This window comes from Ambystoma mexicanum, chromosome 4q (genome assembly GCF_040938575.1).
Source record: "Ambystoma mexicanum isolate Mex_15411 chromosome 4q, UKY_AmexF1_1, whole genome shotgun sequence".
Taxonomy (NCBI): domain Eukaryota; kingdom Metazoa; phylum Chordata; class Amphibia; order Caudata; family Ambystomatidae; genus Ambystoma; species Ambystoma mexicanum.
This window is the reverse complement of record NC_090928.1, coordinates 817156354-817174511: the sequence shown is the minus strand read 5'-3', so window position 1 is coordinate 817174511 and position 18158 is coordinate 817156354. Positions and strand designations below refer to the sequence as shown.

The window sequence follows — 18158 nt, the reverse complement described above, 5'->3', positions numbered from 1 at the left end:
GAGGCCCACGTCCTTTAATGAGAGCGGTTCCTCTAGCTCCTTTGGCGGAGAGGGGGTAACCCTCGAGTCCTTGGTGCTTAGTGCCGTAGTTGTGCACGTGGCGTATTGGTCCATGGTGTATTGGGTCGAGGTTTTCTTATTCCTTTCCTTGTCCATGGTATTGCTTTGCGTGGGTCGTTTGTTGCCTGTTTGGAGGGGCTGTTTTTTCCCACCTTATCTCAGGCCTCTACTGTGCTCTTGTAGCTTGCTTACAGTGTTATAGTCTCAGGAGCCTTAAGCAGCAGTGGTCTCCCTGCGGTTCTGTTCACCGTTGAGTTGTTCGGGGTATCACCTCGTTAATCTTGCCTCCTTAGTACCTTGACACACGTGGTTCGTATGTATTGCAGCATAAAGGAGGGCCAGCTCACCTACTCAGTTCTCCCCTCGCATCACAAAGATGGCTCCGTTCAGTATTCCACAAAGTTCTCCATTATTTCTTCCCCAGACGGCCACACCGTAGCAGGAGTGTGGTTAGCTGCCTCGCCAGGTTGCCAGGTGCCGTGGGATGTTGGTGATCGGGCCGTGGGGAAGGAGGGTCACAGGCCCTTCATGTCTGTTCCCGCCATTCTGGTTTGGTCCTCTTGACTGGCAATGCCTTCCGCGGTGTCCTGGAGCAGATATCTCGCGCTCTGCCCGCCCGAGAGCCGAATGGTGCTTCGAGGTACCGCTGCTCTGGAGTGGCATTGTTACGCGGGTCGAGTTCGCCGTTGCATGCCGGGGGTGGCAGGCCACAGCAACAGGATATGGTCCACCGCTGTGCAAAGTCTGTGATTTGAATAACGCCCAGTTGCTCCAAGGGTATTTAGTACTGCATCTACTCCGAGGGTTGAGATCCGCAGCTGCCCGCGTTTGCCTTCGTTTTAATTCAGCGCGACTTGAAGGCAGCCATCTTGGTTGGGGCCGCGCGATACATTCTTACAGTTTCCAGTGCCAATATCTTGCGTTTTCCGCCATGGATCCGGCCCCTTTCACGGCTAGGTGCTGCTATCGTGTTCCGCTGCCCGGATTCATTGTATTTTAGCAATTCCACCTTTTCGTAACGCAAGATATTACAGGGTTTTTCAGGCGGCCGCGGGAGCACCGACGAGTCACGTCCTCATCGCTCACTCGCTGGCCACGCCCCGTGAAGAACTTCTTAATGACCCAGACATCTCCTTCCACACATTCACATACTATTTTGAATTATATCAAAGGTTCAGTGATGCACAAGCAATCTCATGCCTCAGGAAATTCCTCACCGTCTTCCTAGCAAGGGTGATGGCACATATCTGATGCGAAATTCATCTGACTCAGTCAACCTTTTACTGTTGAGGCTTAACATCATGCACCTTAACTGCTTCATAACTTACCTGGTCCTGACTGTCAAGTCACTTGGTTTCACTATAAACAACCCTAATTCCTTCAGACAACATATCACCAAAAAAGGCCCACACTACTGGCTACCTATAAACTCTACTAAGGAAGATAAAACCCTTCCTTCCACCTAAGGACTGCATTGACAAAGTCCAGGCTCTTGAAATATATTAAATTGATGGGGTAGACACCCTGCTCACCAGCATCCAGCAATCTACCTAGCCTCGTTTAGGGCTGCCTAACATGCTGCATATAACTCATAATGGGAAGTAAACAACTCAACCAGTTTCCTCCCATGCTTTGGGTGCTGTATTGTCTTCTTATTCCAGTCAAGCTACCTTTAAAGACTGGCTGCAGTACAGATACGGCAAACATTGCTTGCACAACTGCCTGCCTAACTGCAAAGCTCTGCAGCAGAGGCAGGCCATCCTCCTCCAGGATCAATGCCATCACTAGGCTTGTGATGAATTTGGCACACAAGTAAAACAACAAAATAAAGCTCTCTCTTGCCATGACCCTGCTAACTGGAACACCATCCTGGTAGCAATGCAGACAGTTCTAACACTCTCTCTTGCAACCAGGGAAGGAACTAAAGTCCTTACCCTTACGTGAATGCCCAATTGCCACCCAGGCTCCTTACATTCCTGCAACACATCCCGCAGTGAAGGGTGGAAGGTTTGATGCCACAAATTGCAATCCCCTTTTACCTCATATGTGACCCTCAATGACATGTACAATGTTCTGTTGCACCCTAGCTATTTCTGGCCTATATAAAACCCACATGCAAATATAAATTACAAATGTTTATTTAAAAATATGTACTCAATACTATTCAATTACCTCAGAGCTTTATTTAAGAGGGCAGTGAGTCAACTGCTCATGGTACTGGGCACATATTCGAGCTGGGGGAATGGGCATGTGGCCATGATCAGTGGAGTCAACTGGTGTGGTCTTGTGGACTGCCTCCCACAGAACATTTAATTCAACAATGATGTGGATATGTGCAGTCTGTCAGAAGGACTCCTTTAGCTGGTCCAAACAAATTTCCAATGCCATTTCAGTGCATTGGTGCCTGTGGGTTTTGTGGGCTCTACAAATGTAAAAACAAATACATAAATATAGTGTGCATTTAAATAACAAAATGTCAGCTCAAATGCCTATGCAACTCTACCTTATGCCTTGTCATGATGCTAGGAAGTGGGATTACATGTTGACCTGATTTTTTACCTATATGTAAACAACACACTTTAGGACCCAATATGAGTTTAGCAGTGTTTCCATTTCCCTAACTCAGTCTGAAAGAAAATGTGCCAGATCATGAGTAGCAGAATGGGAGAGTTACTCCACATTCATAAAGTCTATAGGACTCCTTTGGGGATTTGGAGCATTCAACACAGACATTAATTCTGCCCACTCTAAATTCTCCAAATGTCAGGGGAAATGTAGAAAAAATGTCTCATGCCAAGTGCAGGAGGTATTTCCTCCTCTGCCCTCCAAAACACATTGGCAGTAATTCTGCTACCACACCTGTTTAGCCCCTTATTCACAGAATGTTTTTCAATGGGGTTTTTCCATTATAAAATGCTTCTGTGAATTAGGTGACTATTTGACGCAGATTGACTCTGTATTAATATTTGAAGAGAAACAAATGTGCAAACAAATAGATCAGCATCGAATAATACCCACTAAATAACTTGGCAGAGAAAAATATTTTACAAAATACTACGTGAAGTCAGCTCAATATAACAGCATTCGTATTGTCCAAATGCTACTTAAAATTGTTCAGAAACTATTTGCAAATGTTCTGATGCAGACATATTTAGTACAAAGCGGAAATTAGCAGATAATTACAGTGGACCATTAAGAAACCCCAGCTGATTTAAATGAGTTGCTGAGTGAACAGAAATCTTGCTTACCTGGCTTATTAAAATAATAATTCCCTTGGCCTGCACGCTGTGAAATGAATGTCATCCAAAATCTGCAGATCCGGAGTTCATGCCTCTTGATAGGTTTGCTTCAGCGGTTAGTCTGCAGCAATGTGCTGTATATATTGCAAAATTTGCCAAAGGAACACACTTATGTCTTCTAGTGACTAATTAGGACACAAACCTAGCTAAGTTTATAGTTGCAGTTAACCCGTATATTATGATGTAGACAACCACGCAACACTGGTGATGCAGTTCAAATATAACAACTAGGAGAACTCTTTAAAATATTGTACAGCTCAGTGAACTTCTACTTAAGTAGGAAAAATCAAAATGATAACAAATAAATTAAACATAGCACACAAAAGTTGGATTATTGTTATGGTTTCTATGAATCCTGCCCAGTGATCTGCATGTGGTAGACTTGTGTGCAGGAACAACAGTCACGTCTTACATAATGTAAACATCTGGACACATTTGAAACAATCCGGTTCTACTCCTTATCTCAATAGAACACAATTCAGATGTAAAAGAAGGCCCAAACTGTCCCCCAGGTGGTCGTGAATAAAAGAGTGAGTGAATTGCTGGACCCTGGTGCATGAGATTAGTACCCACATCCATGGATGTATTATATATTTTGTGCGTCTAGAATTTTGGAAATATATTATATATATATATATATATATATATATATATATATATATATATATATATATTCAGTGAAAAGGCAGCCAGAATGTAGGAGGAAAACAGCGCACAGGTGCCACAATAAGAAATATCTCTCTACTACTGCATTGAGACAGAGATTGTTAGCCGCACACAACGTCTTGATGGTGGTGAGACAATCAGGGATTTTAAAAAAACGAGATGAAATTAGTTGAGGGAGGTTTAAGTAAACATGTGTGTCATTAACATAACACTGGAAATGAGAAAGGACGAAGGACATCAGGTGAGCCAGAGGGATGACATAGATATTGAAGAGCCACAATGATAGGATAGAACCCTGGGGTACTCTGCAGGTAGACATTGACGTGGTGGGGTAGAAATGGCCCAGCTGCATCTGGGAAGGGTGGTTAGTGAGGAAAACAGTTGAGCCAGTCTAGTGCCCAGTCCATGATGCTAAAGTTGTCATGTAAACGTTTAATGAGGATAGAATGTTTGACAGCGGAGACATCAAGGCACACTATCCTCAAATGTCCTAATATCATAAATACCATATACACTTCAATTATATAATTCCACCATATTACAAATACTGCATACTCCCCCTACAGTACCTATAATTACTATATACATATTACTATACTATGTGTTGCCAGTGGCCAGATTCTTGGGGGCATGCCCCTAAGAATTTGGCCACTGGCCACACCACCACAATATAAATAAACCATATAACAGGTATGTACAATACACCTTCAAATAACAAGACTCACCCATACCTCCCGCCATTCAATTGATGTTTGCAGACTCTACAATTGACTGCAGACTCGATGGCACAACACACTTTTTTCCACCTATCCATGTCAACATTATTCCACTCCCCAATCTTGTCAAGGCCCACTTTCGGCCACCAAATAAGCAAGGCTTTTTTCTCACTGCGCTATCCGAGGACAATGTTGCTGGCCACAGATTCAACTTGCTGACTATTTACAAAAAATGACGCACCTCAATATTTTCACCAATGAATCAGCGGGTGCTTACGATGGCTACAAACTGCACTACCGACCTCTGATTGGCCCAGACATATCTGCGTACCCATCAAGAATTGAGTCAGTGGGACCAGACCAAGATGTCACTCATTCTGTGTAAATACTTTTTGGATTTAAAAAAAAAAAAACTACTGGACAGATTTACATCAAATTTACAAAAGCACACTTATGGGACCAAGCCGCCACTCCTGGCATAAATTTGGTGAAAATCCATCCAATGGTTTGGGCTGTAGGCACAAACAAAATATGTTTTTCATTGCACCTATGAGGTTTGCCACACATTTTGGAGCCCCCCTATAACTTTGCCCGCTCTGAATGTTAACACACTAATCTTCACAATATAGTCCTTTGCAGGCCAAATATAAAGTTTGCTGAGGATTCGTTGAATGACACCAAAGTTATGAAATGACCAAAAAGTGCTCTTTCAATGAGTTGAGCAACTCAACCATAAATACAGGGCTGCTACTGCAGGCCATGTAATATATATTACGGTAGCGGCCCTGTAGTTATGGTTAACTTTCTCAACCCACATGGAGAGCACATTTTTGGCGGCTTATAAGTTTGCCTCCTCCTCGCAAATCCTCACAAAGCAAATAAATGGCCCCGTCAGATTGATCCTGCAAAGTTTGGTGAGGGTCCTCAAGGGGGGGAGTTATAGGGGGGATCCAATGTGTTGTTTTTCCCATAGATGCAATGGAAAAAGAATTTACCTCACGCCAACAGCCCAAAGCACTGGATGGATTTTCACCAGTTTTGCAGCAGGAGTGACGACTTGGTCCCGAAAGTGTGCTTTTGTAAATTTGCTGTAAATCTGTCCAGTTGTTTTTTTTTTAAATGACCAAAAAGTAGGTACAAATAAATGAGTCATATCTGGGTCTGGTCCGTGGACTCACTTCCCTATTCAGGCCGCCGACAGGCCTCCGATTGGTCCAGATATTGGACGCGCCCGCTGATTGGATTTTGAAAAGCGTGAAGTGCGTCATAATTTTGGAAACGCCCACATTGTTGGATTTGCAGAGGGGGAGGCATAGTGTTGCAAAATATCACCCAATTCAGAGCCATGGTATTAAAACTCCTGAATGAGGCAAACAATTACAAAAGCTGAAAAATGACCACACACTGGAAATTAAGAACAAAATCCAGGAAGCGACAGACTTCGACAGTGAATTGGCTGACCAATAGTATCAGGTTGTGGCTTCATCTTGGAACCTATTTGAAAATGTATTAACCACTTCCTGAAACCTCTCTGTCAAGAAACTTCTACCTATCTCAAAGACACGATGGCTACGATTGCCCTATTTGAAAACACAACTTTCAACATGAACTGAAGAACTGCTAGTGACAATGGATATTGTCAGCCTCTATACAAGCATTCCCCAAGATCTTGCAGTGGAATGCATGAGACAATACCTCACACACCACATGCAACAGAGGAGGGTCCCCACCAGTTTCATAATAGAACTACTGGGGTTGGCACATACAAACAACTATTTTTTATTTGAAGACACATTCTACATGCAAACCAGTGGGACAGCCATGGGTGCAGCTTTCGCCCCGAGCATGGCAATAATATTTATGGCTGAATATGAAAGGATACATGTCCTGAACAACACAACCCCTTTCATGACAAGGTATATCACTGGTACTGATATATTAATGACGTCATTCTGATCTGGAAAAGTGACGAACAAACCCTGCATGACTTTCTTGCATGGCTGAACAGAACAAGCCAAGAAATCAAGTTAACCATGAACAGTAGTAACACGAAGATAAACTTTTTAGACCTCACAATTAAACCATCCAACGGGGCCCCCACATGTACTCTGTTTACTAAAGAAACGGACAGGAACACCATCCTTCAGTACAAAAGTAATCACCGTAAGAACCTCAGGGACAACCTCCCATATGGATAGTTTCTCCGCCTCCGCAGAAGCTGCAAAGAGGTATCTCAATATGAAAAACATGCTAACACTCTGCAACAAAAACTACATGCTAGAGGTTACCCCAAAAAACTCTTCAGCAATACCAAAAAAAGAGCCAAGAACACACCGAGAGAATCCTTGCTGACACCCAAAATCCACACCAATGATGAAGATGATGTCCTGACCTGCGTCCACATTCGGCCCTACTACCACCAAGTTAAAAGGACTGCTAAATAAATGTGGCCATTAGTACAGCTGAGCCTACCACAAGAGAAATTTCCTGGAATGGCGCTCAAACGCTGCAAAAATCTTAAGAACATGTTGACCAATGTCAGAATGAGTAAGAAGAACATGAGATCCCTAACCTGGGACATGAGGGAAATTAAAGGCCACCACCCCTGTGGGATGTGTTCCTGCTACAGGTTCACGAGAAAAATGTCATCCTTCCTCATTCAAGACAAGGTATGGAATATTCACCACTTCTCCAACTGCAAAACGTCGAACGTAATCTACGCGATAGAGTGCCCGTGTGGATTAAGATATTTTGGAAAAACCAAGAGAAATGTCTATAAAAGAATAGGGGAACACAGGTCCAGAATATGATGAAGAACTTTGATAGCCCCTCTGGTACCCGACTATCTTGAATTCCAGCATGGTCCTGACGATATACTCTGGTGTGTCCTTGACACAGTCTCCACCTCTTCCAACACCACCAGTGCCCTCAACCACAAAGAGGCCTGGTGGATGTTCAAACTTGACACATTAAACAAGGTCTGAATGAGGCATCACCCAGTGGCCCATACAACTAACCACCCTGCCTCCGCTGCCAACACACCCATTTATATAGGCAGTGTACTCTATCTTTCTAGAACGCTCCACCAGCTGTGGACTATAAGCTCTTACCTGAAACATTAAACAAAGGCCTCTAGGTGGCTTTACTTTGTGGCCAAGACTACCAACCACCCTGCCTCTGCACCCAACAGCACAGACTATGTACTCCCTCTTTTTAGACCTCTGTGCTCCATCCACATTGGATTCCTAGCCATTCATGCCTGATATCTGCTGACAGTTGTTTCACTGCACAGACTTCTCAATCGGAGCCTCTTATCTTAGACTTTTGTTTACCATGGCTAGCAGACTTGATACTATGGACCGCTCTAATTTCACTTTCCCCACCATCATGGGCATTTACTTCCTCACGCATGCGCGGAGGGACTAGTGTTTCCTCCCGCGCGCACGCGTAGCATGGCACACACACTATGCTCTTTCCAGCGTTACCCCCAGACTGTCCTCCTTGAGTTTAGGCCCCATCTGGTCCCTACATACACTGCTTGGAGCCACTCTGACTGGGCCACTCTATGTTTTATAGGCCCCATGGCAACATTTTATAGGAGGTAGTGCGCATACACGCAGGGAGACCTGTCACTCTGACGGCGCATGCGCAATGCACCAACATGACACAGCTCACTCTAGATATACACAGGGGCACGGCACCCTTTGTAGAGCAGCTATTCTTGCGCTGCCACCCGAGCGGCGTAGACTTTCAACACACCGAGGTAAGAAGCTCCCCTCATGTCCCCTCATGTACTTCCAAAAGGCTGACATAGCCTTTTGCTAACCTGGTCCTTGCGTCCCTTTAGGATCATGCGCTACTGGACCCTCCATACATTAGAAGCCCAGCCACAGACTACGAGCAAGAATCTCCAACCTGCATGAAGGGGCATCCCCAGCTCGCTCACCATCACTTCAAGAATAATACCTACCACTCATGCATGGTAAACTTCTCGAAGTCCTTGACCCCTTCCATTTTTTATTATAGCATAACCGGGATATATTTGAAAACCATGTCCCCATATGTCTCCCACAGTGCTTCAAATATGGGAGCCTTTTCCACTACCTATGGTTCCCAAAGATATTAAGTGTCTTTTAACTCTACCATGGAGAGAGATCCTGCTCCCAGCACAAAGAAAGTCAGTGTCCTTCCATTCCTCACCAAGTATTGTATTATGTGTCAGTGGTATTCCTGCTTATTTTAATTGTCACTGTGCTCGAAGCACACATGTGAATACACAGTCAAGATGGCTAACGCCAGCCTTTTATATGTTCCTCCTATAGGGAAACCTTCCCAGTCCATTGAAGAAGGCTCATGAATTGATTTTTGCTGAAATGTCTGGGGTTCCTCTTCTGTCTTCATTGAGGCTACCCCTTACTACATCTGAACCATCGACTTAAACCCAGACGTTGACCTTTCATTAGGCCACCCTTTTTGTGCCCGGCTTCTGCAACTTTGTACTTATATAGATTGCTGTAATGTGACTGTTATCCATTGAAAACTACTGTACTACACAAGTCACTAGAGGTGAAGGATTTACTCACAAATAAGCACTTTAAACCATTGAGTTGTTCCTACTTATACCGCCTACAATACTTTACTCTAAGCTTATGAACAGCTCAAGACCACTAACAAAGACTGGTCATTTACTTTTGAATACATGTGTTCCCTAATGTGTAATAAGGTTACAAATAATGTGTATGTTACACTTGAAGTGTTCTCTCGTGTATACCTCTTGACAAGGAAATAAGTCTGTGTTACCAAATTGATAGTAAAACAGTGAAATACCCTGGGAAGGACACCCCCATGTATCCAAAGTTTTTTTTTGCATATTGGCATTTAAATGTTTTTTTTTTTAACTTTGAAACGTTACATGAGCTGTCCAGTGCTATAATTTCAGCACTGGACATCTCCATGTAATGTTTCAAGGTTTTAGTGTATATTGGGGGGTTCACCCCCAAGCCCACCCAACCCCCATGCCTCCCTCCCACCCCCCAACCCTAACCCAAGCCCCAACCCTAACCCTAACCCAGGTTTCAAAAGGCAAACTTTCAAATTTTTTTCAAAGAAATTGTCATTCGAAAGAATGGCATTTCCCAAAAATAATTTGGAGGTTTGCCTTTCGAAACTTTTGCATTTGAAAAAATGACTGGACACCATAATATGGTAATTTTTAAGATAACTGGCAGTTTTGATAATAGTCTTCCAAGTATGAGCGCTCTACTAGATTGTTAATGGATAACGAGTAAGAAAAGGCGTAGCAGCTGTGCAAGGAGAACATTTTGAGGTTGAAAGTTCCTATATCAGTAGAAAGTGCAGTTCCTAACTGTCCGCGAAGCACGGACCCGATTGTGTAGTGCAGATGCATTCACAAACTCGTTATCAAGTTGCATGCATGCGTGGTTACGTGAAGTTATCGAAAGGTCCGCATTGACATCAAACATTCGCCAATGTCAACGGACCGGAAACAGTGGAAAAAGTTGGAAAACAGTGTATATAAGTGTTACAAATGATGCTAGAAGGTGGGCAATGGCAGAGTTTTAAAGTGAAACTTTGTAAATTGGACAAAAACATTGCTATATTGCGGTAAGTATGATATTAGTAAGTTGTAGGAAATTAGCATGCACTGAAAAAAAACATGAAATTCACTGAAAAAACTTTGGTAAAGGGATTTTATGGTTACAAGTAAAACCAAAAAACCTCAGAAATTTGCAAGTTATGGTAAGCTAAGCAACCATAACAACTGTGCACTGCTAAGACTAACACCCAGGACATCAACGATTAAATCACACATTTCAGTGATGACATGCCTGTGGACATCATATATGAAATTAATTTTACTGAAAAGTACCTACAAGGGGTTGTGTTTCTAATGTTGGTAACAAGATGTCAGGGGTGTTTGGGAGACCTATCAAGAACTACTTAATCTATTAAAGAATGTACTAAACTAAACAAAACATTATATTAGAGTGTTGTTGTTAATACAGGAACCTAAGCATACATAAACATAGGCAATGGCTGCAGCATGCACCATAGGAGTACAATATTTATAATATTGTAATTTTGGATAGTAAAATAATGAAAGCTACCTTATCAGATTTTTAAGTAATGTTAATCATGTAGCTAAAAATGCAAGACTTACTACACACTTGTGCTAGTACGAACAATACATATCAAGACCCACAATGCATACAAATCAGAGGCAGATACAGGGAAACTAAAGTAAGGAAGAATGAAACATCATCATCAGAAGAGTTTAATAACATTAACGTTTATCTTTATGTATACAAATAAATTGTGTATTTTAGGCCTGCTTATTGCCTCATGTATGTGCACCATGAGCTGAGATCAAACCGTAAGGAAGGTACTTTAAAAACATACAAAATGTTTAACGTCTAGATATATAGCACTCTTTGAATTTTAATATTCTGACTGTCAGTGAACAAAACCACCTGGCCTAGAAATGTCAGTGAACAAAAACAAGTGGCCAAGATTTGTGATGTCATCAGCAATGTCATTAATGACATTTGTGGTGTCATGTTTGATGTCCTGAGTGTTAGTCTTGGCATACACGGTGGTCGCTTAGCTTTCCATAACTGGCAAATTTCGGAGGTTTTTCCGTTTTACTTGTAACCATAAAGTCGCTTTAATAAAGTTTTTTCACTGAATATATATATATATAAATATATATATATATATATATATATATATATGTATATATTCACTGAAAAACCTTAGTTAAGGTGAAGTTAAGTTGTGAAGATTTAACGCAACAAAACCCTTGAAATTCAACAGATTTGGGACGTCATTACCAGATTAACTTGGTGCGCTCCCCCATAATGCCATTTTGTATATCATTGTGAGACCTTTCTCTTATACTATGAGTGTTCATAGGCTTTGCAATGCAATGCAACGTGCCAAGTTAAGCTAGTCATAACTTCCTACATCTGCTGAACTTCAAGGGTTTTGTTGCATTAAATCTGTGCAACTTAACCACACCTTAAGTAAGGTTAATTTCAGTGAATTCCAAGGGTTTTGTAATACCATAGTTTTTTTTTATGGGCCATGCTCCCCCAATGTGGTTCTTTTGGGCCCACTAGGTTGCCATGACCTTTGGCTATGGCCACTATACATGTCTTTTGGGCCCACTAGCCAGGGACTTCTACCCAGCCCTAGTCTATGAGCATGGCTTTGTCCGTGCCCACTGTATATTTTAAAATACTACTGGGCCACTAGCCATGTCCTTCAGCCATGGCCAGTGGACACAGCCATATATGGTCCATCAATAGAGGGCCCAAAATATGTCTCTTTAGTGTCCTCTAGGTGACCAGGGCCTAAGGTCATTGCCAATGTACATGTCTTTTGGACCCACTAGCCAGGGCCTTTGCTTGTGCCCACTGTATATTTTGAAACACTACTGGGCCACTAGCCATGGCCTTCGACCACCTACATTGCACATTCCCCCATTATGTTTCTTTGTGGCCTACTAGGTGGCCAGAGACTTCAGCCATGGCCAGTATACATGTCATTGGGGACAACTAGCCAGGGTCTTTAACGTGCCCACTGTATATTTTAAAACACTATCGGGCCACTAGCCATGGGCTTCGGACATGTCCACTGTAGATGTTCCCCCAATATGTTTGTTTTGAACTCACTAGATGGCAACAGCCTTTGGCCATGGCCACTATATCTATCTTACAGGACCATTATCCATGGCCTTCATCCGTGTCCACTTTCCATATTGTTCCTTAATGTAATCCAGAACCCATATCCTTTGGCCGAACCCATTACCCCCCATATCACTGTAGCTGTCAAATTCCTCTTTTTTTTATCATAAATGCCATTTTTTAACTCTCTTTAAAACAATTGTTGTCCCATAACTGTAGTTATATTTGCAATGTACTACAAATAACTCTGGTTATCCCTAAACACCTGCAAATAACTGCAGTTATATAAGGACGAAGTCCATGGCCATTGGCCATGGCCTGAGACCATGGCTAGTAGGCGCAAAAGAAACTATAGTATATCAAAACCATTGACATTCCTTGAAAAAATGTTAGTTAAGAGAGAGTTAAGATGATCATATTTAACATGTAAAAAACACAGCAACAAACTTTTGACATTCAGTGAAAAAACCTGTGTTAAGAGAGAGTTAAGGTGATCAGATTCAAAAGCAAAAAAACCCTTGAAATTCGGCACTTGCATTTGAAGCAAGTCCACCTTAACGTTGTGCCCCCTGTTGAATGGTGTATGATCACAATGATGACATTGCAGAGAACATCACTGATGACATCACTGATAACATCACTGGGTACATCACTAATTAAATCATAAATGATATATTTGATATCACTGGTTTGATTGATTTGCAACTCTGCTTTGTTATGTTCCAAGTATGTACATATTTCATACTTACATCGTACATTGTACCCTACCCTTGAAGTCATCATGACTTCTTAGCCACAACAGTCTTTTAAGTATTGAAAATTGGGACGCGTCAAAACACCTAAACAATGAGAAGTGTTACTTTCCAAAACAAACTAGATCGCCAACTAGCTAAAACATAAAATGTATCTAAATGACAGCCATTTTGCAACCCAATCTACCTTGTGGAACAACTACACGAGTACATCTGACTAAAAAGATGAACATATCTAGTCGACAGACATTTTGTTACCCAATATTCAGAATGGTACAGCTGGACATGCTGTTAAACAATGCCATATTAGAATGAGTATCCTACAGACAAAACGAACGCATGCCTGTAATGGCTACTTATACACAGTACCTACTTTCAAATTAAATAAATAATTACAATGGAGCAAAAAATAAAATAACCATATGTATTAAAAACTGTAACATGAAATACACATTAATTCTAAAATCATGTGTTGGTGCCATGTGCACAAAAGGAATATATATTTCAATAAAGGGCAGCTCCTTGAAGAATACACCTACATATGTCAGGGTTCTACAAGGTAGAAGCCCAACATTCAGTGTGATTACAGCTATAACACTTTTAGGAAAATGCCTTCTTAACTTCTTTAAACTGTAAAATCAGGTATGTAGTGGGGTCTACAGTCTATGACTCTGTGGATGAAGTACAACTGACATCACCACTATTCAGCTTAGTCAATTGTGAGGATTATGGAGTCATAGAACAAAACACCAGGCGTGGTCCATTTTGCAGACCCCTGAAGAATATATGTACATTGACGTCACAGAATAGATGTGATGACAGAAAGACCTAAACATTGACATCTTGAGCATGAATGCTTAGCACCATTTCTCTGCCAGTTGACATTTGCATATTCCTTCCCATCACTGTTACAACAGATTTCCAAAATGTTCTCCTGGACATCCAAAGAGGCCCAGCATGAAAATGCAGATGTAAACAAATCGATCTAAATACATGAATACACAAGTAGTACACCTCATCTGCTGGATGAACTTTCAGTTTATCTCACTTTAACCACCAATCTGGAGGTCAAAGAAACCCTGCATAGTTTAAGCTCTTAGCAAGAAAAGCTTCTAAATTGGAAGCTGCTATGAAAACCTTCTACAATGCATAGTTATCAGTACACCAAATGGTCTTCTTCACACCCTTTGCGTTCTGGCCACAAGCTTCAGGAAATGGGCCATATGACCGCAAGGTGCTCAAAACATTGAGGAATGTTTCCTGAGATAATCAGGGCTCACAATTGTTGTGGCACATACCTGATAACTGATATCTTAGAACCACTTTGAATTACATGGCAAGAGCAGTCTTTGGAATGCTCAACCATTACCCCTGAAGGAGATATGGAGGTTAGCAACTTCCCTTAGTCTTATCTTGAGATTGCTGTGCTATGTTGCAGAAGCATACCCTAATTCTGCAGTTGTTTTGATGGCAGCATAGGCAGTGGACGGTAGAGAATGTCACTAGGACATATAAACGTTGCTGTAAAATAGGAGTTACGAACCCCAGGAAGTGTGCCTCATTCCCAACAGGCACACTACTCGTTGTCTCCCTGCTAGAGTTCTTCAGTCCTCTAGCTCCAACTCTCTGCAGATTAGACATTTCTATAAGCAGATAGTGTGGGTTAGATCTCTCTCTTTGGCAGGAACCTCCCTCTAGAACGGCCTCCCGGCTCCTCTCCTTCTTGAGCTGGATCACATTGATATTCCGGAAGGTCCTCAAAACCTTTATTTTCTCCTCCTCCTTCTCTCTCGCCCTCACCTGCTAATCTTCTCCTATTGCTATGACTAGGTGCCTGTATCTCTTATGAGTCGCACCTGGTTCAGGCCATCCTTCGTCCAGTCTCCCCCTCTCACCTGTTCCTACCAGCACTTGCCCTCAGATTCCCTATCCTGTTTGCCTTCCAGGCTGTCCCCCCTCTCGCACTTCCAACCTACCTCTGGCTATCATGGCACTAGCCCACCTGGGCTCCACTCCCCCAGCACTTCTCCCCTCCTCCCTTCCCCTATCCATCCCTTCCCCTGAACTGCCCACTCCCACCTGCATTTCTTGATACTGCACTTGCACGATCGGAATGTCACAATGTAATTTACTTCATAGTAATTCCATTGAAAAGACTAATTGTTTTTTTTTTTATTTTATTTTGTGCGGTACTCCCTCAGGTCAACCCTTTCCTCTATACTAGTTCCCCTATCCCAAGCCTCCCCCCCCCCCCCTTTTGGACACTTACCCTTAACCCCTATATAGATCAATGAGTTTTTTGGGGGAATTCCATTGAAGTAAAATACTTCGAAGGAATTCCTGTCAGCTCAACAACAGGATACCATACTTTTTACCTAATCCTCTGTGTATGCTGCCTTTCAATACCTATTTGTTTTAATGAAAGACAAGGAAGTAAAGAAGCAAGCTAGATTGTCAAGAAATATATTTCTTTGTCTTCCAGTCATCACATAATAATAATAATAATAATAATAATAATAATAATAATAATAATAATAATAATAATAATAATAATAACAATAAATAATTACTGATGTTATCTGTTATCTGTTACTGATTTTATCTGTTGTATCCTGCTGGTAACATATCCCATGACAAATAATGGCCACCAATATGTAAACGTTGAAATGGTGAAATAATAGGTATGTCAAATTTGACCTCTTAATAAAGATGACCTCAGAAATATATGTTCAAACCAAGTGTTGCAATGACACAGCTATTATAATTTTAGACAACACCAACATACAATTAAGATGACCCATGTACATTTAAACTTCATAGAAGTTTTAGGGAGAGAAGCTGAAAGTTAGGAATATACCCAACAATTAACATTCGATGTGTGTGTGGAAGCACACTCTAATTGGAGTCATCCATTTAACACGTTTGATGTTTTCTCATCAGTTCCATTTTCAGCGTATAGAAGAACGACACAAACCAAAAGCTTTGGTAAAGCCAACAGGTTCAGCTACTAGGTAGGCATGGGAAATGTATTGACAGGCACTGACTAAAGGGTACTACCTGGCTAAACGAAGGCGACAGCTAGCAAATGAGACGTTTTATGGTAGTGCCTGGAAAATGTCTATAATGTCCATAGTGGAACCCAACCATTGGCATTGCCAATTTTTGTTTTTAACAGGAATGTAATGCAGGGAACCTATGCTAGACCCATATTGCTTAGAACTCAAACGGCTGAAGTCACACTTTGTTATCACTTCAGGAACTGGTTTACAGCTCCATTTAAGCCTTTTCGTGCAGAAGAATGTCTGGAATAATCAATGGAATCGCAGCAAAAGCCTAGAACTAGCTCAAAGAGATCCCATATGTGTGTCAATTGGGCAGCGAAGGACGAGTAGTTGGTGGGGATGGCCGAGGGTCCAGCCTGACCAGGGGAATTCAATGGATGGGTTAAAAAAAAATAACAGCTCCCACAGGATTTGTGTCCTTCCTCACATCCCATCTCTCTCCTATTTTCACTTCCTATGTCAACAGGTTTGGCTTATAGGCAGCGCCTACAACACCACTAACTAGACCAAATTAAGAAATGGAGAGGCACATACATGGAGTTACCTATTCAGAGAAATGAGAACGAAAATAGAAGAAGAAAAAAAAACATTCCATCGTGTACTTCACAAATTCCGTATGAGTGATGACAAATATATGTCAAGAGCTCTTGACCACCAAAAATGAGAAAGTACAAATTAACGTGTTCTAACAATGCTGACAGTCCTACCAAAAGAGTGCTGTATTCATCGACTCGTGGTCATAATGGACATGATTTTGGCACAGAGTTGGCTTTTTTTTGCCAATAAAAGAGGCTAATCTACTATCAGGTAGTGAACAACTATTTGAAGATAGTGGTTTTATTTTAGTTTATAAACAGAGATGACAAATGGAAAACAAACATATGTGGGTCTGATTAAAGGAATTATGTCCAACCTATCTATCTATCTATCTATCTATCTATCTATCTATCTATCTATATGGATGTACATAGAATTCAATTGTGTGAATATAATGTATGAGACAAAACAGTATCTTAACTTTGAAAGGAGTACTGTAAAGCTTTCTTCCCTTTAGAGTGTGGAACTATATAGTAACCGTTGTTTCACAGGAATATAACTAACTCTTAGGATGACACCATTTATTTCTGATAGTCTGGAGATGATCCATACACTTTCTTTAGGGAAATTATACTCGCACTGAAAGAATGCGTTTAGTCTTTGGCAACAGCATGGATCCGTTCAGACTGGACATTTCTCTGCCAGCAAGACCCTATCTAATCTGCTTCCATGCAGATATAACGGCCTCAGATTCCCTTCTGAGCAGATTCGGTTGTGGATAGACCTCATCTCCATGGAACAGGAATTCTCCCTTATGCAGCCTTTCATTTGGTCTCTCTCATAAATCCATCCATATTGCTCCTAATATTCTGTATGCTCCCCCTTTCATTATCAAAGATATTCCCGCACTGTCATCAAGATGCTGTACATTTAGTTGGTCATTTCATTCCATTACTGGTCGGACAGTCAGACACACACAAAGAATACACACTGGTTCATTACAATTTTGGGTACATTTGAAAAGAAAACACTGTGGGCCCAATCAGCTCTTAAAATGTTCAAATACAACATTGGTTTTAATCCATCATTCTTGGTAGCAATCTGCCGCATTCATAATATCTGGACTTTTCTAATGTCAGCTCATCTATGTGAAATATGTATTTTTAAACATTCATAAATGTCTATGGAGGATGGCTCAGGGGTGACACGCTGCCTTTCGAAGCAAGATGATGCAGAGAAACACAGGTTCGCTCCCCAGGTCCACACTCAGACACCTCTGGGTAAGAAGTGTATTATAAATAACCAATTTTAATGAATTGTACTAATCATTTTAATAATTATTGGTCCACATAGGATGTTT

The 18158-nt window shown here is 41.5% G+C and overlaps 1 protein-coding gene across 23 annotated transcripts in view; it reads right to left on the bottom strand.

Annotated features, from left to right (window-relative positions):
* NRXN1 (neurexin 1) overlaps window positions 1-18158 on the bottom strand; it is a 2019102-nt gene that overhangs the window by 1518688 nt on the left and 482256 nt on the right. The window lies entirely within an intron of this gene.